At 43.5% G+C, this 25,554-nt stretch overlaps 1 long non-coding RNA gene across 1 annotated transcript; it reads right to left on the reverse strand.

Annotated features, from left to right (window-relative positions):
* Positions 1-11,500: 11,500 nt before the first annotated feature.
* Positions 11,501-25,244, reverse strand: LOC129151436 (uncharacterized). Its single transcript, XR_008558120.1, has 3 exons — positions 25,176-25,244; positions 13,735-13,808; positions 11,501-11,918 (listed from the first exon to the last, which is right to left on the reverse strand). It is a non-coding gene; the product is annotated as an uncharacterized LOC129151436 (long non-coding RNA).
* Between the last annotated feature and the right edge of the window lie 310 nt (positions 25,245-25,554).

Below are 25,554 nucleotides of genomic sequence, written 5' to 3' on the forward strand. Positions count from 1 at the left end.
TTCCCCGAATTGGTTTAATCTTTTAAAATAATATGTGCAAGAAAAACCAGTGCCAACAGTCAGCTGATGCTGTAAAGCACCTGTGGTTGGGAAGCCAAAGCTGAGTGAATCCCATTAGGTCTCATTGCATTCTGTCCCGCCGCATTATCCTTTCCCCTTGAGTGAGTGCACTGTGCTCCATTTGGACTTAGTCACGCTGTGGTTTCCCTGTCAGAAAATGCGCATTTCTGTGATCACAGTGAAAGATGTGTTCGAGATTTATTGGAAAAGTGGGTGTAGAAAAGGCGTTAAGTGCTTCTGAGATCATTCCTCTTTTATGATGGTTTGTAAAAAGCCTTGGAAACAAGGTACAAAGCCTCTAGGAGTGTCAGGAGCAAACCCCAGTCCTGGTGGGAGGAGAGTCCTTCTCAATCAGCAGAGCCCCATTAACCCTTTGCCCACAATGAGTCATGCCGCTGTTCTCCAGTATGAAAATGAAGGGATTACAAAAGCTAGAATCTTTTTTCTCTCTCTCTTTCTCTCTGAACGTTGGGCATCTGACAACTCATAAAAATCCATTAACTAAATGCCTCAACTCTTTTTCTTGATTTATAAAGTCAAGCACAATGTACATGTCAAACAGAGCCCCCGACCCCCCCCCCCCACTCCACACACACACACAAAAAAGCTGTACTGGATTATAGTGAGTTCCAGGAAAAACCTTCACAGAGCGAAGGTGGTGGGTCCTTTGCCAGTCACGTGGCCACATTCAGGGAGGCCCGGTTCTGAGGCAATAGGTTCTTCTGCGAGAAAGCATTGTATGCATGAGGCCCTGATGAGAAGCAGAGAAAACCCCAATTTGTCTCCCTGATAAAGATCTGAAGCAAAGTTAACGAAGCTGAGAGGCTCTGCATAGTCTCTCACTCCACTTCAGAGAGTCCTCTGCATAGTCTATCACTCTCCTTCAGAGAGTCCTCCTGGATCTCCTTGGGATTAACCCACCTCAGGTAAGGGACATGCAGGAAGGCAGGAGGGAACACAGCAATTGCAACCCAGCAGAGTGGGAGTGGTGAGTCCATTGCGCATCCATATTTGCTGTAGACACAGGATGTCCTTATTGATGGGCCTCTCCCTTTTTAAAGGGTTCCGACTGGGAAACAGCGGCACCTGTTACTTGAGTTCCGGAAACTTTGGTTCCTCTTGTTTCTCTCTCTCTTCAGCATCGGACATGTGGCTGCTGAGTGCACCTGCCCCAGCCTTCGAGCCTTCGGGGCCAGTGGGAGCCAGGTAGGCCTGGTGGTCTGCGGAGTGCTGTGAGGAGGCCTGCTGTTATCTGCTGAAAAACAAGCAAAAATACTATATAGGGGGAAAATCTGAACCACCTTAGGGCTTACTAACCCTAATTCTTTGCATAAACCTTTTTCTGAAGCAACCTGTAGAGCCAGACAGTGATGTAATGTGTGTGTTTAAGATAATTATTTGTTTATTAAAGTTTTAAAATGCTGACATGATTGCAGGTGCCCCTTTTTCTCCTCCATTTGCCACCTTCCCCTCCCCCTCCCTTGGGCTTCCCCAAACTATTGTCCATGTCCACGGGGTAATGTGTTTTTGAGTGTTCTACAAACGCCACCACCATTGCTCTCGCCGAATCTGAAGAGCTCTGACACGCCACTCTGTCTCTAGGAAATGTCCCGATTTGAGCAGTAAGTCCTTATTTCACGTGAGAAAAAAGTCTTTCTCCCATCATCGCCATCAGCGCTCAGATGGTAAACCTATTGTGGACATGATGTAAGACTTAATATAATCATGCGCCCGGAGTGGTGGCTGCAAACAGTCATCGTTAGTGATACCATGAGCTCCAGAAGGCACAATTCTTTCTCCTGGACCTTAAGGGCAAGTGCGATACCTGTGTATTTGATCTCTGGCGAGGGCTCATTACAGCAAATCAGCACTGTGCCAGGGAAGCTTTGGAGAGGTGATCTTCCGTCAGAAAAAGAACGAACACTAGCAATGCCGGTCTTGCTCCCCATAACTGGCCGACGGTGCAGACCGCGGGTGGAAGGAGTCCCCAGGGAGGAGGAAAGCGAATACCAGCTGGAACATTTAAGGCTCGCCCCCGCTTTTCATTTCCAATAACTGGATACAGTTGCTCTCCCGTGGCAGCAATGACATTCTCGGGCTGGTGATTGCCACAGGCCCTGCCCTCCTGGGATTCCTTCTGGCTTTCGTTCAGTAGCAACAGGCTCCGTGTCAGACGGTGGGAGGAGTGAGTGCACTTAACCAGAACCCTACAATTTCCCCCAAATTCGGCTCCCTCAGTGGGATCCACAACAATACAGCAGTTTGTTATCAGGACTGCCGGGGTGAACAATCAATCACCACAAATCTCCTGCTGCTCGGAGAGTTCTCAATTCCTGGGAGATTTGTAACCACAGGGAAGAGGCCAGGGTGCTAATGAGGCCTATAAATTAAGTGAAAGCGGGGTAATTACGTCCTATGTGGTAATAAAGGCTGAGGTGGCTAATCCCATTAAAGGGAATGAAATAGTTCTTAGGTTGTGAAGATAACTTGAGTAAAAATATGACTGTAAATAAAGGGTCCTTCTGTCGTAGCGTACATGGATTATGGAGCGGCCGTTCTCATGGGGCCTGGTCTTAGCCTGAGCCTCTCCAGGGCTGTGAGTTCAGCGAGGGTCTGTGTGCAGCTGGGAGCTGGGGAGAAGGCGGCGTGTACACCAGTGTTTTCCCAGCAGCCTCTGCCAGCACCTGGGTCCGAGTCTCCTCAATGAGGGCTCATTCCTCTAGCTCAGTCCCCACACCTGCATCTTTTTTGACGTGAGAGTATTTATCTTTTAGATTCCTCATCGAATCCTTTATCCAGGAGCATGTGACACCTACCCCAGCGTGCCCACAGTGGAGGTTCACTTAGGAAGAGAGAAAAGCAATGAAAAGGGGTTTGTCGGTGCTGTGCGCCAGTGATTACCCATTCACTGCCAGGATGCCATAAATGGTGGAGACGACAAGAATCTCCACAATATCTGCTAATGTTAATACGTTTCTCATATGCCAAGGGCATTCTTGGGGCTGTATCCTGATTACACCCTTGTATCCAAACAACAACCCTACAGAAATGGAGACTGAGACGGGCCATTTGCACACCTTGTCAAAATGACAACCACTCCTACAGCGAGCACTCAGGTTCAAACATAAACCATTCTGATTCCAAAGCTCATGGTGCAGCATGCTCATTAATTACATTAATTCCTCCCATCGCCCGGGAGTCTCTTCCTGGGCCGGCGTGGAGCAAACGACACGGCAGAAAAGAACTGCTATTCCGCAGGTGAAAAGAAAGAACACGGTCGCAGCGGCTAATATTCCGATGTGCTAAGAAAGTCAGTAAAGTGAACAGGACTCGGGCAAGATTGATAAGTGTGAAGGCCAAAGATATTAGGATTCTTTTTTATTTGTATAATGCTATTGGGGGATAAAACTAAAATTGGTAAAAAAAAAAAAAAAAAAAAAAGTAGTAGTCACCCATTTAGTCAGAGTGGTTTCAGAGTAACTTCAAAATCATATAGATTTGAGTAAAAAAACCTTTCTCTGTAACTTTATGGCTGTGGGATCTTGGGACATTTACTTAACTGCTTTGATATCAGTTTATTCTTTTGAAAAATTATGACAATGTTATTATTCTTAGTATCTAAAGTCCCAATGTATACAAAGAAATAAAAACTTGAACCAGGGAAGGTTGGCCAACAGCAAGACTATATGAATGTTGTGTTTTTGTTCTTGCTTATTTATTTAACACAGGATAACAGTCTAGAGATATTCTTTAACGTTATGCTAGAAATAAACTTGCACTCAGTATCTTTCTCTCTCTCTCTCTCACACACACACACACACACACACACACACACACACACACACACCTCTATAGGGTTCACATATCAGAAAACATAAAACCACAAAACAGAAGAGAAATGCAAAAGGGTTAGATGTGGACCCAGGTGACTTAAACAATAGACTGCGTTCCTCTATAAAAGACTGGTTGCAGAAGCTATGTGGAAAATAAAGTAAAATGCAGGGGAAATGTAACAAGGGAGGCATGGCACATCGGGAAAATGCGGAACAAATGGGCAGTGGGGACATGTGGCTGAAGATGAGTAATAGTCACACCCCAGGCCAACAGCGACGAGAGGAAAACTGAGTGTCTGGACCGCTAAATCGCACATTAGATACTGACGATAGGATGGCTGTGAGTCTCTGTTCCATGAAAAGCGGCCGCCTGGACATCTATCACCCAACACTCTCTAACGCTGTCAGAAATGGCTGTTCTGATTGGGGCCGGGCGGGGGGAGGGGGAGGGGGACTGGGGGGCAGGAAGCCAGCGGGCGATGGGCTCCGTGAGGGGCGGGTCCTGCGATCTCTCAATCTGATGGAGCACCCCTTTCACTCACTCTGTGTTCTCCTTGTGGTAACACACGGAGGGGTGCTGGGATCCACTTTCCTCCGGGTTGACTGCGGTATCCCCCGAACCTGGAGGCCAGCCTTGCAGCACAACGGATGGTCCAGGGTGAGTCCTTGAAGCTGAGTGCAAGTGCAGGTCCTTGAAGCTGAGTGCCCAGCTCCCCTCTCTGGTTTGCACATGGCCCCCAAGCACGCCCACCTCTCTCCCCACTCCCTGGCATGCCTCAGCCACAGGAAGACCAGAAGCTGCTGTTTGCGACGTGGATGGACCTGGAGGTCAGGTGGAGTGAAATAAATCCGTCCCAAAGAGCCGGTAGCCACAGGACTTCACTCACGTGTGGGATATAAAACCCCAACTCATGGACACACACCGCGGTGTGGCGGTTACCAGGGGGAAGGGGTGGGAGGTGGTGGGGGCGGGAGGGGCCTAATATGTGATCACAGAAGACGGCTTGACTTTGGGTGCTGGGCACACAGTGCCATATGCAGATTTCATATGATGGGAAATGTACACTTGAGACCTATATGATTCTATTAACCAAGGTCACCCCAAGACACGTAATTTAAAAAATAACATCACAAAACGTCACTTGTATTCCTCCTACCGCCCGGGCTTACTGCTCCAGGGAGCCCAGTGTTCCGTTTCCATCCGCCCATCAGCTGATGCTGCACAGCCCGGGCCAAGTCAAGAGCCCCTGGTAACCAGCGCCTTTTCACTCCAAAACCTGTGAGCGCGGGCTGTGCTTAGCCAGGGAGCCGGATGGGACGGTCCCCGGTGCACCTTGCAGTGGGTGCGGAATGCGCATTGGCCCCCTGACCTCTCCCCGCCCCTTCCAGGGCTTAGCATAGCCTCAAGCAAGGCGCAGGCTGCTGTTTTCATTACTCACTTCAGTCAGCAACCTCCTCCTTCCCGTCACCTGTGCCTCCGTCGCACCTGGGACCCGGACTGCGAAGGAGACCTCCTCCGGCTGCAGCCTGGCTCCCTGCTCACCGCTGGGCCTGGGCCTTGGACACGTGAGCCCCCAGGGGTCCCAGGGCTCGCCGTGTTGGCAGAGTCGTCTGGGCAGAGCGCACGTTTCCCTCCCAGATGGCAGAGGTTGTCGCAGCGCTGGGAGCAGTTCGTGCAGGCCTTCGCCATCACTCCTGGAAAAGAGCCTGGCCCTCAGCGAGGTCTCTGCACGGGTCCCGAGCACAGGCACGTGGGTGCCCGGGCCTCAGAGGGATTGGCAAGGTGTGTTTCCCGGGCTCTATTCAAGGTTTTTGTTTTTTCAATATATATTTTTATTGGTGTCAGAGAGGAAGGGAGAGGGAGAGAGAGAGAAACATCAATGATGAGAGAGAATCATGGATCCGCTGCCTCCTGCACGCCCCCCAATACAATAAATTACATGTATTGGGGTGACCTTGGGTAATAGAACCAGGCACGTGCCCTCACCGGAAATCGAGCTGTGGCCTCCTGGTTCATAGGCTGACGCTCAGCCGCTGAGCCACGCTGGCTCGCCTCTAGTCAAGGTTTAAAGGGACTTTGCGTGACGCCAACATGTCCCTTTTATTGATCAAACCCTGATGATTGCATTTGCAATTTAATTAAGGCTGGGCTATTTTTAGAGCCGGAATGGAAAGCCTGGGAGGCGAGGATCATGTCGCTGCCTCTCAGCACCCAGGAAAGGAACAACAAATCAAAGGCTGAAAATGACGAGGAGAAGGGCAGGGAGGGAACTGATCCTGGACCTCAATTAGCGCACATTCGGTCTTTTCCACTGTTTGCAGGAAGGGCAGCCTGACCTTGTTCCTCCTGCTGGTCCTCAGCTCACTTGAGGCCCCGCCCAGCAACGAGCACTCGGTCGGGAGCACCAGCAGCCCCCACCCCGGAAGCGGGCGCGTGTTGCTGCCTCCTGCAAAAGGTGCTTCTTTCCTCTTGAAGAAGCCGGGCCTTGCCACTGCCCGCTTTTCCTTGGATTGTGTAAAAAAAAAAAAAAAAAAAAAAAAAAAAAAGCCTTCTCAAGGCCCCCGTAGATTTTGCATTCCTATGTTTTTTTTTTATTATTCTTTATTGGTTCAAGTATTACATGAGTCTCCCCTTTCCCCCACCCACCCCTCCCCGGCCGCCCCCACCCCAGGTGATGTTTTATAGCACTGCTCTGTCAAACACAAGGCTGTGTCCTCTTTTAAAAAGCTTTTATTTGTTTATTTTTTTTTTTGGTAACAAAGGAAAGATGTAGCCTGAGATCCTCTCTGGCAGTCCTGAGATTAAAGCCATTAGGCAGCAGCCTGCTCTGATTAATGGTGGAGGTGGTGATTTGGGCTGGCCTAAGAGGAAACCAAGTTAAATGTAGACTAAAGGTGAGCGTGGAACCCACGGAAATCTATGCTAGCCAAGGAAAATCATGTGATCGGAGCACGTAACTGAATGCACATGTGCAGACCATAGAACCACCCCTACGTTCGATTTGCATGGCTGGTTCTTGCCAAATGGAAGACAAAGCACCAACCAGCACTCACGTTCATCAATCACAGCCTTTGGTCTCCCACCCCCTCTTCTCTCTGTGCCCGGGAATGAATGCCAATCCCTAACTAAACTGGATTTTGTGTTGATAAAATTAAACCTGAGCTAAACTCCTGTTTTTCTTTAGGTTTCTGGAAACCACTAGTCTACAAAATCTCTATGGTGGTGAAACACAGCCTTTCCAGGGGGCATGATTGAGATGAATAAAATACCTATTTTTTTGCACTGACACAGTAAAGGATGGATTCAAGGGCAAGTCTTTGGAAAGTCTGAGTTCAGATGCTGTCTAGCCTGGAGTGTATGGCAGGAGGTGGGTAGAAAATAATGTATTCATCATGAATTTTTTGTGAGTCTACAATGTGCTGGGCATCTAGACCTAGAGATCCAGGCATGAACAAAACCAACTATATCTCTGAAGGACAGTGAGGGTTTGCTGAGAAGAGAAAAACCTGTAGGTAGTTTAAAATAAAAAGGTGCTACTGATCCAATGTCAAGGTGAAACTTAGAGACAGATCTTGAACCAGAATACAGGTTTCATAACTCAATTACATTATCATGGCCCCAAGTGGAGCCCTGCCTTCGCCACAGCCCCACAACACATACCAACCAGATAAAGCAAAACCAAAGCACTCCCTCCCACCGCCTTCATTCCCTCTGAATGGCACCCCCATGCACACAGAGGGACAAGCTAGGAAAGTGACATTTTCTTTAAGGGGTCTCTGGCCTCTCTATGGAGGTTCCCTCCTATGTCTCCTGAAACACCCAGCCTGGTCCTTTGTTACATGTTCATGCTGCTTTTCTCCATGTCAACCCCACTTCCCTAAGGAAGACATCACTTCTCCTCCCCTGGATTCCTTCTCCAGCTTCTGCAGCAGATCCTCTTTCCATTGCTGATGACCCTTTGGGGATCCATCCTTCTATTTGTAGAGTTTCCTCACAGTGTGACTCCTGCCTCCCCACTAGCAGAACTCAGGAACTGGGTTTTCAAAAGACTGTTTGCATCTCAGCAGGCATGGCTCAGTGGTTGAGTGTTGATCTATGAACCAGGAGGTCATGGTTCAATTCCAGTTTAGAGCACATGCCCAGGTTGTGGGCTCAATCCCCAGTAGCGGGTGTGCAGGAGGCAGCCAATCAATGATTCTCTCTCCTCATTGAGGTTTCTCTCTCTCCCCCTCTCCCTGCCTCTCTTCAAAGTCAATACAAATATTTTTAAAAAGACTGTTGGCAGCGAGGGTTCATGATGGAGAGCTGGGCTCTGCCAACCAGGTACAGATCAGTGTTTCTAGATATTGTGTCATAGTTCCGTACTTCACTTAGCAGTGAATTAGGTGAAGATCTTGATACTGTACCTCTGAAAAGTTGTCACAGGCTACCTAACAAAATTTAATTACATGTTTTCATTCAAGGGATATAGTTTTTGTTAAAAGAATCATTTCTGAAGATTATGTGGTATTTGGTTACACAGATACATCATAATTTATTTTTCAATACCATTTTAATATGGTTGGTTATTTTCAATAACATTCATTCATCCATAAAACATTCACTCACTCATCTATTACAAAAGCCAGTGTCTTCATAATGATTGTCTTGTCTTATCTCTCTACCACCCTCTGAGAAACTGATTATCTTAAATCTCATATTCATCATCCCTTTGTTTTCAATAATCCAATACACTTATTTTAGATTAATTTTATATTTGCAGAACATTTTTTAAGATGGTACAGACAGTTCTCATACAGCCCACACCCAGTTTCTCCTAGTATTCATATGTCACACTATTAAGGTAATTGTCTATGCCATCTTTAGGTTTTCTCAATTTTTCCTGCTTTGTGTCCTTTTTCTGTTCTAGCATCTCCTCCAGTTTCCACTTTCCTTGTAGTCATCATATCTCTTGAAGCACCTCTAGACTTTGACACTTCAGATTTTCACTGTTATTGATGATCTTAATATTTTTGAGGAGTGCTGGTCAGATCTTTTGTAGAATTCACTCAACTAGGATGTAGCTGACACTTACTTTATGATTACACTGTGGTTATGGGTTTTGTGAAAGAAGACTGCAGAGGTAAAGTACCATTCACATCACACCATGTCAGAGGTACATACTACCAACATGACTTATCCGTGTTGATGTTGGCCTTGACCACCGGGCTGAGATAGTGTTTGATTTTCAAAATGGTCAAATAAAAAACAGTAATGTGTTCATCAAAGAGATTTTCTCTTCTATCATAAATAAAAAACTTTCTCAATTTCTATTAAGGAAACAATAGCATCTAAAAGCAAAGACATACATTTTTGCAGCTAAAATTCTCTAACTACAGAATAATTATAGTTATTGTGCTTCAGTGGATGATGTGTATAATTCTAGCATGAATTTTTTCAATAAAATATAGGCTCAATTCTGGTTTCTAGCTGGGGAAGTTGGAAGAGAGCAGTACAATACTAAATACTTCAGTTATTAAACTTGGACCAGAAATCAATAAAAGGAAAGTAAATAGAAGCAATGAGTCCTTCCACAAATGGGGATAAACATTCTCTATCTGTAAAATAAGAAGTGGGGAAACATAAGTGAGGTGGTACATGAGGAACATTCAGAGAGAGTGATGATTAAAGACAGAAAACATAGCAAGGTCAGTCATTGATGGAGAGACAAAGAGCAGGGGTCCAGGCGACAAAGATTCTTTAGCTTCGGCATTGGATTGAAGCTTCGGCATTGGCTCAGTTGATAGTGGCAGCAATTATGCCATGAAGTACATGAGCAGTACTCCTATTTCACGCTGTCTTCTGAAACCCAGCAACCAGCGATGGGCAGGATTCGATGATGCGTTGGCCCCACAGGAGATTAGAAGAAAACTTTATAGTGACAACTTTGATTTCACACCAGTGGCCCTTGTGATTGTTGCCACTGAAAAGTGACGCTCTGTGTCCTTTTTCAGAGCGCTGTCCATGGTTCTTCAACAACTTCCTGAATGTTGGCTTCCAATATAGATTTGCTAGAGAGCATATTGCAGTCGTTGGAAGTAATTATCCAAATCGCTTGCTAATTATGCATTACTTTGTATATACCATGTTGGCGGTGTGGTTGGTATTTCCGTCTCTGGTTTGTGGGCTGTGGGCTAGTAGTCGTATTACGTCTGGCTGCTGGAGTTTATGCAAGGCTGAGCCCACAGCCTGACGTACTTTGATGTTATCAAGCTAACCGCAGTCTCGGAGGGCCCATCTAAAGATAAATCAGGTTGCTATAAAAGTCTTTATTTTACACTACTTAAAGCAAAATAAAACAACCGTATAACTTGTTATAGCCTATGCAAGACAGCTGCAATTTTACATGTGGTTTCTCACAGGGATTCTACCATATATAAGACCGTGTTCTCCCACTAATGATACTGAGGCAATCATGGCAGGGCCCTAAGTCTCTCATATGATGAAAATAGTCAATCAACAAAGGTAATCCATTTACAGAACAGCAAGACCCAGATGCAACAGGAGAAGTGGATCATTTTCCTTTATTAATTTAGTATTCACTTAGGGAGTGTGTGCTCTGTGCAACACACGTGTTACTTACTGAGGTGATGAAATGTAATACGTCACTAAAGGAAGTCACAACAGAAAGGGAAAAGTGGACCAACTTAGAAACCAATCCTAAATTACAAATCCTATTTTGTTTTGACACCAAAAGTATCTCCGTCGCCGCGCGCGCACAGTGCGCTCTGTTCTGTGGAAGTAGTTCTGTCAGTGCTGGAAAGAGGAAGGGGTGATGTTTAAAACAGCTCACAATTAAAAAGGCAGAGGCAACACTGATCCGAAGGTTAAACGGTCCGGCTGTTCATCCTTTAGGGGCCCAGGTAGCAACTAAAGAGGGTCCCGGGCAAGCAGAGGGGCAGGGCCCCACAGGCAGAGCGAGTCGATGTGTTAGCAGCGGATATGCCTGAATGTCAGCCTGGGTGATACATGATACATCACTAGTCCCATTTTCAGGTGATGAAGATGTGGCTCTTGAGGCAATTAAGTCCTCTCCCCCTGGCCACCGAGCTAGGCAGTGGTAGAGCTAGAATTTGAATAATACTGTCTGATGCCCAAGTCTACCCTTCTAATCACCCTTCCACAGGAGAATCAGTTAAACAAACACTCCTAGGATTATAGGGAGGAGGAAATACTCTTGTCTGACTGAAGGGGTTTGAGGGAGCTGAGGAGAAGCATGAATGTGCCTGGGTTTTAAGGGGGAATCGGGTTTCAGGAAACACTTACATCTGCAGTGTCGTTGATGGAAGACATGCAAGCATACATTTTCCACAGATTTGATCACTCAAAGCTTTGGGCGAGGCATGCATTCTGTTTTTATTGTTATAATTCAAAGAAGTTCTCTTTAAACTTAATCCTGAATTAGATGTATCTAAACTCAGTTCCTTAATTTTCAAGAAGCAGTAAATTGGATACTTTGACTTAAGCTCCTTTAATTTGTTAACCTCAGTCTTCACAACATTTAGAGGTAGTGTCTAAGATGCCCACATTTCTGAAAAAGCATTAGATATGAAACAGATCGCTTTTATTAAATGTAAGTAGACTAAGAAACATCAGGACAGGGGGTGAAGGTGGGCAAGGACTTGTCGTCCTGAGGCTGAAGTTGCCTCGCCTTTGGCTCTCTTTTCCAGCTGTGCTTCCATCATCACGTGCTCCCTCCCAAGCTCCTGGAATCCATCATGTCCCAGCCTGCTTGCAGGCCTCATCTCCACGATGCTGTTGGGTTGGTGAATTTCTTTGTGCTGTTAAAACACTCTTGACCTTGTCCTTTTGCCTCTTTCTGTCCCCAGCATTGCCAAGGCCTGCAGAGCTATCAGGCTGTAATCGGAGGGCCTCCAGAGACACTAAATAGATGACATGGATGGTAGCCCCATGGGTTATTGATGAGTTCTTCTGAATTTGTATTCTATAGAGAAGTGATTAAAGCCCCTCAATGTACAGGAGACCTAAACGTAAAGGAAGTAAGGGATGTGTGCGAGCTGGAATAGAGGGGTTAATAATGGGACTGGCTTCCAGTGGGATTTCTCCTCAGGTAAAGACATTTGAGTGTCACTCACCTGTGGGCTGGGACCAGGTTGCCCCATCGTTGGGTTTTTCAATGATTTCTGCAGACCAGCTTCACAAGCAAGACAATTTCCCAGGTAGCAGCCACCTCCAGCACCTGAGTCTCCATCCAACCCAACAGTCTATGTCCCGGTGTTCCCAGCAACAAAGCCCAAGTGAGGACTCGCCACCCAATGCATACTGAGCTGGAGCTGAATGTGTATTTGTAGAAATCAGTAGTGAAAGGAAGAGTGAGTTATTGTAGAATTGATGTGGCAGAAAAAGTGAAGGACTATCTTACAAAAATCAAAAGTGCACTCATTAATATGTCGATGACAAAAATTATATTTTATTTTATATTTGTATCCCTGGATTCATCCACAGTGCCTACTATATAAATATCATTCAATAATTATAAGCTAAATTAAACTAATACTATTTGTTCAAATCTGCGTATGCAAGAGCAATGCCAGTAGACCAAGAAAAATTGCAGGCTAGGGAGAAAGAAAATGAATTTGGCTGTAAAAGGGTATTAATTAAATATGCATGGCCAAGAAAAAGAAATAGGCCACCAATAAGAAAACCGTAGAGCAGGGAGCGAAACAAATTGGAATTAGAATTTCCATGTATCTAGACATGCTTGATTTTACTAATCACCCTCCCACCACCTCACTCAACATCTTAGGCATGAATGGAGAATGAATGTGGCTGTGGGAGCATGAATCGGAATAGAAAACATGCCTATGTTCACCCGAAATATGTACAAGTATGTCTTCTTTGTAGTTCCATATGCATTTTCCATTACATCTCACAGACAGCAATCCCGAACCTTGTTATCATCTCTTCCATGGTCTAAACTATCTTAATCAACAGCCACTGTGGACTAAGCACAGAGGAACATCATTGCATTTCATCTCTGCAGTCGCCACATCAGCAGGAAATCATTATCTCATTTCACAGGCGAGGCCACCGGAGTTTGTGGAGGTTTAAGATGTACAGTTTCCCGCTTGGTTCCACTGGCCCCCAAGGCAATGCTATTGACTTCATCGTGGCAATTGTTTCTCCTGCTGTGGCCCAAAGCAACTCTCTTATACCCACACCTAGTATGCACCTGGTTTTGCTTGTTTTGTCAGTAATTTATATATTTCTCACTCCTGTTATTGCCACCTCCTTGAGGGTAAAAAAAAAATGGGGGGAAGATGCATCCTAATTATATTTGAAAATCCTTAGAAATGGGGGCTAGAGCAGGAGGATTTGCTACATTAGGTGCCCATGATATTGGTGAGTGGACAGGCAGTTTTATAAGGATTATAGACTTCCTTATTTGGCCACAGCTAAAAACCACATTTGACTAAATTTGCCAGATTCTGTACTCAGTACAACAGAAGAAACTGACAAATCAGATTCAGAGATCTGGTGGTGAGTGCTTGATTCCACTCTTGTTTTTAAAAATGGGAGCCGCAGAGGTTCAACGTTTGTGATTATTTTAAACGCAATGACTGCAAACTGTCAGCTAGTGAGTGGGGCCCTGGGATATGCAGAGCCCTGGTCATTGAAGCAGCTCAATTTTATCTGCTTTAAATACGCTGCTGCTAGATTGCTTGAGTAAACTGTTTCACAACTAAATGTGTTTTAAAAGCCCTGCTATAGAACTTCGGCTTACACTTCCTGAGACTCTTACCTTAACTCTGCATCATCACACGACACAAATATACTTACCGTTTTCTCTCTCCATGCTTCTTAGCTCCTTTCCTCATCCTCACAACAGGATCCTGATCATCAATTTCTGATACCTGTACTCATAAAAAGAGATACTAAAATATATATAGTATATGTGTATATATATATATATTTGTGTATATGTAGGCATGTGTTTATTTCAAAAAATCAATAAAAATAAAATTGGTCCCATGTGGTCTAATTATTTTACATCCACAACCACTATCTCTAGGGTCAAGGCTCAAATGTGCTCTGGATAAGCCTATCACATCAAACATTCTTTCTTTATTGAGTTGATTGGGGTGACATTGGTTAATAAAACCATACAGGTTTCAAGTGTACAATGCAACAAAACTTCATCTACACACTGTACTGCGTACCCATTGCCCAAAGGAAAGTCTCTCTCCACCACCATTTATCCCCCTTTGCCCTCTTCCACCTGCCCCATCCCCTTTTCCCTCTGGCTATCACCATAATGTTGTCTATGTGCATATATATATATATATATAATTTCTTAATCCCTTCACCTCCTTTTCAACCAGCCACCCAACTCCCACCACCCCCAACAGCCACCAGTCTGTTTTTTTGCCTCAATGAGGCAAACCTATTCTTAAACTTTGAGAGATTAGGAGAACCATGGCACACTCTAAGAAGTTAGAAGTTGTAGCCAATAAGAAGTATTTGGGAAGACATAAGAACTCTTATTTTTATACTTTTAAAGATTCACTAAATGTTGAGTAGACTCAAGAGAGCTGTTGGTGCAGTTTCAACAATCATATCCCACTATTGACCTATCGATTGGTTTACCTTTTAACAGCTCAAATCGTCAGTTATTGCTGAAGCCCCAGCCACTCTTCGGTAGCATCTAAAATGCACACTAGACCAAGTATAAAACACCTGGAGCTCAAAATGCCCTATGGCAGCGGGCACAATCCATTACACATTGCACGTGGCGGCCGGGCCTTCCCAATCACGCAGGCACTCTCAGACCTAGTCAGTTGGGATAGACGAGCTTAACATATGACGTCAGCTATGAAAACTGCTTGGGTTTCTAAAAACGGGGCATTTTAGTCCCACAAATGCCCATAAATCAGGGCCCTTGTCAGTATCTCCGCAATTACATTAATTGAATATTGACCTTTAGTGTAAATCCTTTTAGTGATTCTACTCATACCCTCTAGGAGTTGTTCCTGATGTGGTTTTATCTTTACTTGAAAGAAATGTTACTTCAAATAGTATCATTATTTTTACAAGTATCGCTTTCTACATTTACGATAATTTCCTCTTTAAGCAAACTTCATTTAAAAATGTGGAATCTTCTCCATCCATTAGCCTGCTCCTTGGGGCTCTTTTTTCTCTTTTTCTGGGACACTTTTCGCGGGGTTTTGCTCGGCATTGCTGCTGGGAGAAGCATGTGTTGTTTGTAGCTCAGGTTATCTAAGTCTCTGCCTGTGTGATATTTCCTTTCTGTAGGGCAGGATTATATTTACGCGGTCCTGGGCGAGTAGCATTAGGAAAATAATGGTCCTTCTGAGGCGCAGGGACTGCTAATTAAGGCCTCTTCTGCATAAAATGAGTAGAGGGAACATTAAGATATCATTGGAGAATAAACAGAATATAAGAAATTTAAGACCAGAAACCAGTCCCATAGATGTTATTCTTACCTGCATTTGTGTAACCTTGAATAATTCTGCCATTCAACAAAGTGTGTGCTATTACAGCATAGATCTAAAGCCTTTGAGTATTACCTAAGTCCCCATTGAAACTAAAATATGCTCCAAAATGCTTCTGAAGCTACTGCAAGGCCAGCTCTGTGGGTAATTGTTTTACTAAGAAGCTTCACCTTGGTGAAGCAAGGTCACCTCTCTGTTTCACATTCTTCACAGGTGATCTGCGCTGAGTGCTGGAGAGAACCTCCAATTTCCACTTCTGTCTCAGCAATACCCAATGTTGAATAAAATACATAAACACTTTTTGGAGGAATAGTCTAACTTCTGAATAGCTCCTTCAATACGCTCTTTCTTCAGCTGTCTCAGTACAAGTCTGTCCATTCTAATTGTCTTGCTTTTCATCTCCAAGGACACACGATTATCACCTGTCACATTGAATTTTTCTGTAGGTCCTTGCAATTATCACTTTGTGATTTCCCTTTGGCATAATATCATTCATCTGTTCATTACTCGTATTTTCTAGCTCTGTTCTGATCCAGCTTTGTTTTTGTTTCTTTTTTTTTTTCTATATACAGACCAGCTCCATTTGGTTCCAGTCAAAATTAGTTGCTTTTGTGAGTTATTTGGCTGAGCTCTCTCTTTTTCTACATTATAAAAATATAATAGTGAGAGGAAGATAAAAAGTCATTTCAGAAAGTGCAGGAAATTATTATAAAACAAAGAAGAGAACTAAGACCCTCAAGATTTAAGGGCTTGGCTTTGCCATCATTGGGCAGGGACTCAGGTTCATCATTGAACATTGATGACTTTGAATGTTAAAGCCAAGTTTTTATATAATTTCTAAAGTTAGGTTTTTATTAACAGTATGCAACTGTAAATATTTGAAATAAAATACATACGTCAGAGCAAAAAAATTTGACACTAAGTGATTCAGGAGACAACAGTGATGCAAATGAGACTTAGATGCCCTTCGGTTGAGTGTCCTACAGTCATTACAGCAACCAGTGACATTGCTTGACCCAGTTTTAGTGAGCTCCTCCTTGAATGTAGGTTTAAGGATTAAGTAAGAGAGAAAATATGAAGGAGACTATTTGTTTTTTATCCCCTGAGCTCACCCGACTCAGAGGTGATGAGTTATTTTTTTATGTTAATTAAATAATCCGCTTTGTCACCTGTTTTTGAGGGATGTGTGATTTTTTATAAATCCGACAGAATAGAGCAAAATACAAGCACTCAAATCAAGTCTTCTTAGAAAACATACAACTGTGAGAAAGATCCCAAACTTAAAGAACTTTCATAAGCAAGCACCAAATATCACTATAAAGGGTGACTAGGAAATAACACCTGGACACTGGAAGAGCAGGCAGCTCGAAGCTCCCATCTCCCCACAGAAACATAAACAAACAAACAAACAAACAAACAACAACAAAACCAAGCAGCAATTGTCAGAAGCAACTTTGTCAGAGCTCTGGAAAATAATCAAAGGTCTACAGCAATAAAATGAATGATGAATCATGAAAAAGGCAGCTAAGAGATGTTAGAAAGACTGTGGAATTTTTACGTGCCTTTGCCCCATCCCCTCCCCGTCTTGCCAGCTCTCTTGAAGTCAGCAGCCTGTGTTCTCAGTGTGGGACTATGGGATCTTAGTCTCCAATTCCAGAGCAAGCAAAGCAAACCTTATTTGCAAGTTATTGTGTAGGTTCCTGTGAACCTGAGTGGGGTCAGTAAAAATTAAAAGGCAAGAAAACGCTGACGTTAGAAGGCAATCTCTCGGGTGGAACGTGCTTACACGGAGAGAGTAATCCTTCTGTTATATTCAAGCCTTCAAACCCACGTTAGAGAGGATAATCTTCTTTGCTCTGTGTATGATTTCAGTACTAATCTTATCCAAAATCACCTCACAGAAACACCAAGAATAATACTTCATCAACTATCTGGGCACACTCTGCTCTGGTCCAGTGAAGTTGACACATAAAATTAACCACCAAAAGGTAGTCATACAAACACACGAAGCTTAGTGAGTTAGAATAGGATACACCTAAAAAGGAGCTACCCCAAGACACATTAAATCCAAACTGTTGAAAGTCAAAGACAGAGAATCTTGAACACAGCAGCAGGATAGAAATGATTCAACACATTCATGTGATCTTCAAAGTGATTAAAAGGAAGATTTCTCAGCAGAGATTTTGGAGGCCAGAAGGCAGTGGAAGGATATATTTCAAGTTATGAAATTTTAAAAAGTCAACCTAGAATTCTATATCCAACAAAACTGTCCTTCAGAAATGAAGGAGAAATGAAAACATTCTCAAACAAACACAGCTCAGGAAGTTTGTTACCAGTGGAACGTCCACATCATGACTAGCATCACCACCAGTGTCCTCCTGAAACTACTTTTCCTGCAATACTGTTGCCTGAAGGGAACATTTCTTTCTCCTGCTCACTGTCTCTGTGCACCCCACAATCCTGATTCAGAGTTGAAGATGGGTACATATGATTGGGAGGGGCTTGTCACACACTTTTATCCGAGTGTTAGAAGTTGTTGCTCAAAGCTTATCTCCGGCACTTTTGGATTCTGTAGTCTATAGTAAGCTGACCGGTTGTCTTGCTCAATAATATTTAGAAGGTGGGAGGTTCAGAGACTGGGCAGTTGAGGGCATGGCAAATGTCGCCAAATCTCTTACCAATGTGGCATGTATAATATACTTGTAATTATTTTATAAACCTTTATTGAGCAAAAATTGTATGTTGGAACCATAAGGCACAGGGAATGCAAAATTTCATAGTAAATGACCTGCTGAAGTGGGGTCAGTAAAAATCCCTACTGAAGGTGAAAATGAGGAATGTGGTTAAAGGACGCTCAAGGTCACAGGGGTAGCAAGGATCTGAGTAGAGACCAGACTTCTGGTTCTAATCTCCATGAATTCCAGTCCCTGAAGGTACTTCCGTCACTGTGTGCCTACCTCCCTTTTAGAGGGGAGGGGCCTAATTTTACTCGATTTCAATTATTTCTCGGTACCTGGATCTGCTCTCAAGCAGCATTTCAGAGGAATGACTGTGTGCACCTGGGTATTATTTATGATTACTTGATTAAATGCAGCAAAATTCAAGTCTGGTTAGCTTCAGAGAACACTTTATTGAAAGGAAATGGGTAGTTGATAAAATCCAACCCATGTCTACAGAGAGCAGAAGCCAGGAGAGCCCTAATACGCAGTCTTGTTAAGATCGAATTGCCCAAATATTTTTGGTCCCATATTTCACTTTTGCTAAGATTTAATGCAGCAGGAGAGAGCTGGCCCTAGACTAGGAGTCAACCCAGGCCCCTGGAGAACGAGGAGGCGGTTTCTCAGAGGGCGCTCTGGTGCTGTTACCAGAGGGGATGCATGCCAGGCTCATAGGACAGAATGTCTGCTGCCTCCGGAACCTCCACGTGGTGTTACTGAGTGCAGTAACTGTCATCAATCAAACCAAAGATCGATGTTAAACTTAAAAATACTTCCTTGTAACAGTTACCTTCTCAGCAGATTTTCTCCTGTTTGTGCTTTCTCTGAAAAGATGTGTGGCCAGGAATGACTCTGGTAAGTTTTTTTATGAACGAAGTATTTCAAAACTAATATGTCCTTAAAGATATTTACCACAACACTAAGTTTCTTTGAAAGCAAAGTGAATAAACATAAAATTCTAATTTCTACAGTTCACAAGGCATTTATCAGTATTTTATGATTAGTTTAGCCTTTGTATTTCTACCTTTTCCTCCCTTTTTATTAATAGAATTGGTATTACTGGACTTTGTATTGAACTAACGTTTTATGGCAATAATTAAACACATTCATTCTTATTAGACACTATAATGTACACATAAAATTGTTAGGCAAAATATTCAACCAAATCACAAAAATGTGTAATAAAATTATATGCCATGAAAGCACTTTCTTCTAAAACCAGCATTGAAAGTACCTACCACTGATAATGCAGGTATTATTTTCAACCCTAAAGGAATTTTTTTCTAGAGGTTAAATCACTAATACTCATCAATATTCCTATTTTATACCTCCCTGAGTCCAAAAGAGCAAAATAACTATTAGAATTTTAATTGCTAAAGCAATAACTTGAAATGAGATAATGCCACTCCCAGTAATGCTTTCCCTTTAATTGCCATCACCAATTTTGTCAGAGGACACAATGCAAATGCAACAATTGCTCTGTGTACCAACCAAAATATTACATTCACTTCCATTTATTTTTTAAAATTTAACTTAGTATATTTATTTTGTAATAGACTATCAGATTATTCAAGCTCCAATAGAATAAATTAAAGAATATATTTGTTACATATATGTAAAAGAACATTAAAAACAAATACTTAACTATTTTTATTACTATATTTGAAATTATCTATATGGAGATTTATTTTCACATATAGTCTGCTAACTTGACATATTTTAGTAGTTTTAAGGTTGTTGTTTTTTTTATGGCTAAGTAAACAGCAAAATAGGACTGTGTCAATTAGGTCCAAATTTAGGACCCTCACAACTTCCAAACAAAAGTGACTTTAAATTAAATATTTAAGTAAATCACCATAAACTTTGTCAATGTAACCTTGGCCTTGGCCAATTCGGACTTAGAAACTTAGAGGACCTTTACCTCTAGGCATTGATCCGACCATAACACATCCCCCAGGAGGGCTCCAAAGCAGTTTGAGTGATAACGTTAACATGGGAAAAGAACATTGGTGTTGATATGTGCTGTTGTCCTCAGCCAAGGGGCTCTGTCTTGGGAGAGGATTTATAGAAGAAGCCTATGTAGTGGTGGTTCTGAGGTCAGCAACACCTCGGTAAAACAAACAAACAAACAAACAAACAAAAACAGCAACAACACGTGTGTGTGTGTGTACATGCATGTGTGTGTGTGTACGTGTCTGTGTCTGTGTGTGAGTATGTGAGTGTGTGCGTGTGTGTGTCTGCATGCTTGAGAGGTCAATGGGGATGGCCACCTGGCTGGAAACAGAATCCCTGCCTATAGTCAAAGGGAGAGGGACAGGTCCTCCTGCGACTCCTGCTCTTCAGCCACGGAAGTCCTTCAGGACCAGCTGGACGGAAGCACCTCTGGGGAGCCAGAGCTGAAGCCCATTGTCAAGGCCGTGGCAGGAGCTTAGCTTATGGCAGGAGTTACAGGAAGGAGCTCGCCTTGCATGTGTCTGACCTAGGACAATAGAGCAATTCCAAATCTTTACCTTCTAGACAAGATTGTACAGTATTGTGCCATCAAGTGTCTCAGTGACTCATGAACCGTATAAAGGAAGCTTCCTGTGGTTAGAAATACTGGGGTCAGAAAGGGCTGACAAAAGGCAAGAAGTAAATTGATGCACTCTGTTAGCTATGCATTAGGCTTGGAGATTTATAGGGAAAAGCCAAGGCAACAGTTAGTTGTGTGTGCTTTCTCACCAAGTCCATTATCTTCCCACAATTATTCTCTTCCCACCGTATTTGATTAATGGTAACGCCATGCGCTCATTCATCTAAGCTGGAGACCTGAGTGATCTAATGGACTTCCATTTCCTCTCATTCTTCACATCCAGCCAGTCCCTAAATCTTGTTGACTCTACTTCCTTCAGACCTAAAACACTTATCTGCTTCTTTTCTCCATTTCCTTTGTCAAAACTCAACCCAAAACTCAACCCAAGCCCATTGGCTCACTTGGGACATGAAGCCTCAGCTCTATCTGACTCAGGTGTCACATAGATGAGACTGGACTTTAGAGTTGAAAAGCAGCAAGGTAAGGCTTTCGGGATTCTTGGGATGGTATGTATCTTGTATACTGGAAGGACATGAGCTTTGGGGGTGCATGGGTGAAACGGATGGATAGAATAGTGTTCTCTAAAATTTAGATGCTGAAACCTTAACCCCCCCATGTGACTGTATTTGGAGATAAGACCTATAAGGAGGCAATTAAGGTTAAGCAATGCCATAATGGAGGAGCCTTAACCTTATGGGAATCTGTCCTTATAGAAAGAGGCATCCAAGAGTCATTTTCTCTCATGCATGTGCTCAAAGAAGACACTTTAGAAAAAACCTTGCGGTTGGACTTCCAGCCGCCAGAACTGTGAGAAAGTAACTTAGTTTAGACCCTCCGGCCTGAGATGTTTTGTTATGACAGACTGACCTGATCCGCCCATCTGCCGCCTCCCTGTTCTGAACTATCCCCACATCTCTGCACCAATACCGTCCTCAGCACATCACAGCGCTTGCAGGTATTCAAACACATCTGTTCTGTCTGTAACTTTGTATTTTTAACTATTCTTTTTATTTTGGAATTAGCTTTTTTTCCCTTCACTTTTCTCTCTTACTAAATAATTGCTGATCCATTAAGACTAACCTGAAGGTCCTTTTTCCTGTATGAGGACAGTTAATCACTCTTTTTTGTGACTAAATCTACTGAACATCTGAGAGATGGAATTCTTTATTCACAGGCCTCTTTTCTTTCTGTTAGGCCAGGAGCTAATTATCACGGAGTGCTTGGGAAATGAACAGTGCTATTCAAATCTGAATTCATAATTTATTATCCCTCTAAGTTAAACTCCCCAACTAAATTGAATATGATAACTTCCTTATTTTAACATAAATTTTAATGAAATTTGCATCCTTATGTCAATGTGTTTGATGTTAATAATATTATTTTACTTATTAATAAAACACTGGGCTTGACATATATTGAGTTGGCAATAATTATATGTTGCGATAATTATTTATTGCAAGAATAGACACATGAGCAAATAACTTGATGAATGAAATAGTGAGTTGGAAAATGGTGGTAAAAGCAGCTTAAAAGAGAAGAAGAAAGTCGGTATAAACAAGACACTCAAATGTCCCTCCAGAGGAACAGAAAGCAGGACCTCAGGCGCCTACACGTGGCATTTCTTACAATGCCGTTCAGCTCTGAGATGCACCCATGTCCTGGAAGTGAAACTGCCTCTCAGTAGAGTAAGATATACTCCCAGACAGTCTAAACACAGTATTTTTAAAAACGGAAGGAAGTGAAGTATGTGAAATGTTCGCTAAAAATTAATCATTGCCGTGCAGCTCCTGGGATCGCCGACCAAATGCGTGAATAGAATGTGCCTCGCTCACTTCTGGGGCTTTCGAGACCGAACAGTGCAGCTGTGTCAGTAGGAACGTTTCACTGGGATGCTGCTTAATGGTCATTATTGACAAGTATTACCAAGCATATTGATTTGCTAATTAGCATTGAAATTCCGCCCCCCCCCCCCAATTAATTTTTTTGAAATCTGTGTGCATCTTTTTAAAATGTATGCATGTTTGCTTTTTCAACCCCAACAGCACAGAGAAGTCCAGTTGGGTCTTTTGAAAAGGCCTTTGGAAAGGGTGAGAGGTCACCCGTGGGGTCCTGTAGAGGTTTTGATGGACGCCACTGCTTGGGGCTTCCTCCATCTCTGCCAAGCTCCTCTGATCCATCGCCTTTGCAGGGGTACATTTTAATGTCCCTTTAGAGCAGTGGTTCTCAACCTTCCCAATGCCGCGACCCTTTAACACAGTTCCTCATGTGGTGGTGACCCCCAACCATAAAATTATTTTCGTTGCTACTTCATAACTGTAATTTTGCTACTGTTAATGAATTGTAATGTAAATATCTGTATTTTCTGATGGTCTTAGGCGACCCTGCTAGCAGTTCTCAACCTGTGGGAAAACACAGATATTTACATTACGATTCATTAACAGTAGCAAAATGACAGTTATGAAGTAGCAACGAAAATAATTTTATGGTTGGGGGTCACCACAACATGAGGAGCTGTATAAAGGGTCGCGGCATCAGGAAGGTTGAGAACCACTGCTCTAGATGGAGGCCTGGTGGCTGGGCTCCTGTCATTCGCTGGTGAATGTACTGCGAGTGTTTGCAGAAAGCGGATAGAGGTCAGAGGAATCGCCACCCCGTTCACAGCTGCTCACTCGTTGCTGCTTTCTTTCCTTTTAGAACCCTTGCTCATTTTGTTTTGCCTGAAAAGTGTGAGATGAATTATCCACTGCCAAATTGAAGTTGTAAGCATACGTTCAACTGACAGGTCCATCTGATTTCTTTTGTGGAAATTTTGTTTCGCTTTTTCTTCCTTTAGGCACTGATACAGACCCCACTTGTCTCTTCCTGCTGGCTTCCTCTCCTCCACTCATTCCTGTCTGTCTCTCTGCTTTGCTGTAGTTTGTTCACATGTAGACTGTGAACTAACCTGAGTTAGGAATCCTTGGAGATCCTTCGCTTTTTTGATGTTAATTTGGCCCTTGTTCCAGTGACAAACATTTTGTTCTTCGTTTTCAGGAATGCTTATGTTTACTAGAAGATTTTTTTTTTTCCATTTCAGAAGATTCCCCTGACAAATGTTTGGTTTGAAAGACACCCAAAGTAGCACATTCCCATACCTGGACAAAACCTGTTCTAAAACTCAGATAGACAGATGCAGCTGCAGCCGAGGCATGGTCAGCAGACTTCCCTTCACCGGAACTGGAAAACGCAACATCAAATCCACATGTTCCGAGGGGAACAGCAGGTGTTCGCTGTTCCATTTGGGATGATTCTCCTCGTCCTGGAAGAACAGCTTCCTGAAAGGGAACTTGTGAATCCTTCACAGTAAACCCCTGGAGTGGATCATCTCTGGGGTCCTGTCCAGAGCACACACCACACGCCCAGGGTAAAGCAGGCCACTCTATTTGCTGGGAAATAAGTTGTTTTTCAGCACCTAGCTGACGTGGGAGGCAGCAACATTATTTTCTCAACTGTAAAAGGATACTGTATTTTCCCGTGTATATGACGCTATTTATATCTAAAATCGTTAGACTGAAAATCAAGGGGCATCTCATACATGGAAGTCAGCCAAGGAGGGAGCCTGCAGGTGCGTAGCTGCCCAGACCTTGTCAAACAGGCTTCCTCCAATCACGAGCCTTATTGTTACTGACGTCAGCTGATGCTGTGATTGGAGGTGGAGGTGGAGAGTGCGCAGATGCAAAAGGAACCAGAGTGTTCTGAGCCCATAAAGATGTCAAAAAATAAAAAGATAAATATCAATAAGAGATTCTCTTATTCTGCAAAATTCAAACTGAATGCAATCAGCTATGCAAAAGAGCATGGAAATAGAGCTGCAGAGAGACAATTTGGACCTCCTCCCACTGAGTGTGTGATCAGACAGTGGAGAAAACAGGAAGAACAACTCCTTAAGGTGCCAAAAAAGAAGGCCTTAAGAAGAAATTCAGCAAAATGTTTACAATATTGATTTATTAATTTTGGGTTGGAAAAGTGAGGGGAGGGGCACCTTGTACATGGGGCAGCTTATACATTGCAAAATATCTTATGTGTCTCTCACTTTGAATTTTTTCCATTTTCCTAAACTGAAACCAACATTCTGGTGTCCTGGTAATTTCCAGCAGCTTAGAAGATTGGGGATACTCTGGCAGGGCACAGCCAACGTCCACCCAGTTTGTATCTCTTTTCTCTTTCTCTGTTTCTTTCTGTCTTCTACTCTGTACAGAAAGGGCTCTCTAAGACACCTCTGCTTGGTCCTCCTCATACTCTGAGGCTCTGTGAACCTCTCTGACATCCCGGCCCCGTCTGTGGTTCCATCTCCCTGATGAAGATGCATGACCACATTTAACACTGTCCGCCACACTCTCCCATTGGCTGCTTGGGAGGCTATGGATCTTTGTACTGTTACTAGGCCACACCTGACTCATGGTAAAGGTGAAAAGAGAAATATTAATGGTACTTACTCACCAGATATTATTACTAACTAGTAGCCCTGTGCACGAATCTGTGTGCCAGTAGCTCTCTGCAGGGCCTGGCCGCTCCACGCCTGCTGCCCAGAGGCTCTCCGCTGCCCAGAGGCCCATCTGCACCCTGGCCTGGCCAGAGGCCCATCCATGGCGGGGCATGGAACGCTTGCCTCATTGCCACGGTGTTGAAGCAAGCATTCCGCCAGGCACACTGTCTGCTCTCAGCGGCCACCTGACCCTGGGACTGGGGGACTCCAGCAGGGGTGAGAGGGCTGAGTGCCGCCATCTTGTGGCTATGGGTGCTGCCATCTTTGTGACAGAGTGATGGTTAATTTGCATATTACCCTTTTATTAGATAGGATGTAAATTAGATTTAGAGA

The sequence above is a fragment of the Eptesicus fuscus genome, chromosome 14 (assembly GCF_027574615.1).
Source record: "Eptesicus fuscus isolate TK198812 chromosome 14, DD_ASM_mEF_20220401, whole genome shotgun sequence".
Lineage (NCBI taxonomy): Eukaryota > Metazoa > Chordata > Mammalia > Chiroptera > Vespertilionidae > Eptesicus > Eptesicus fuscus.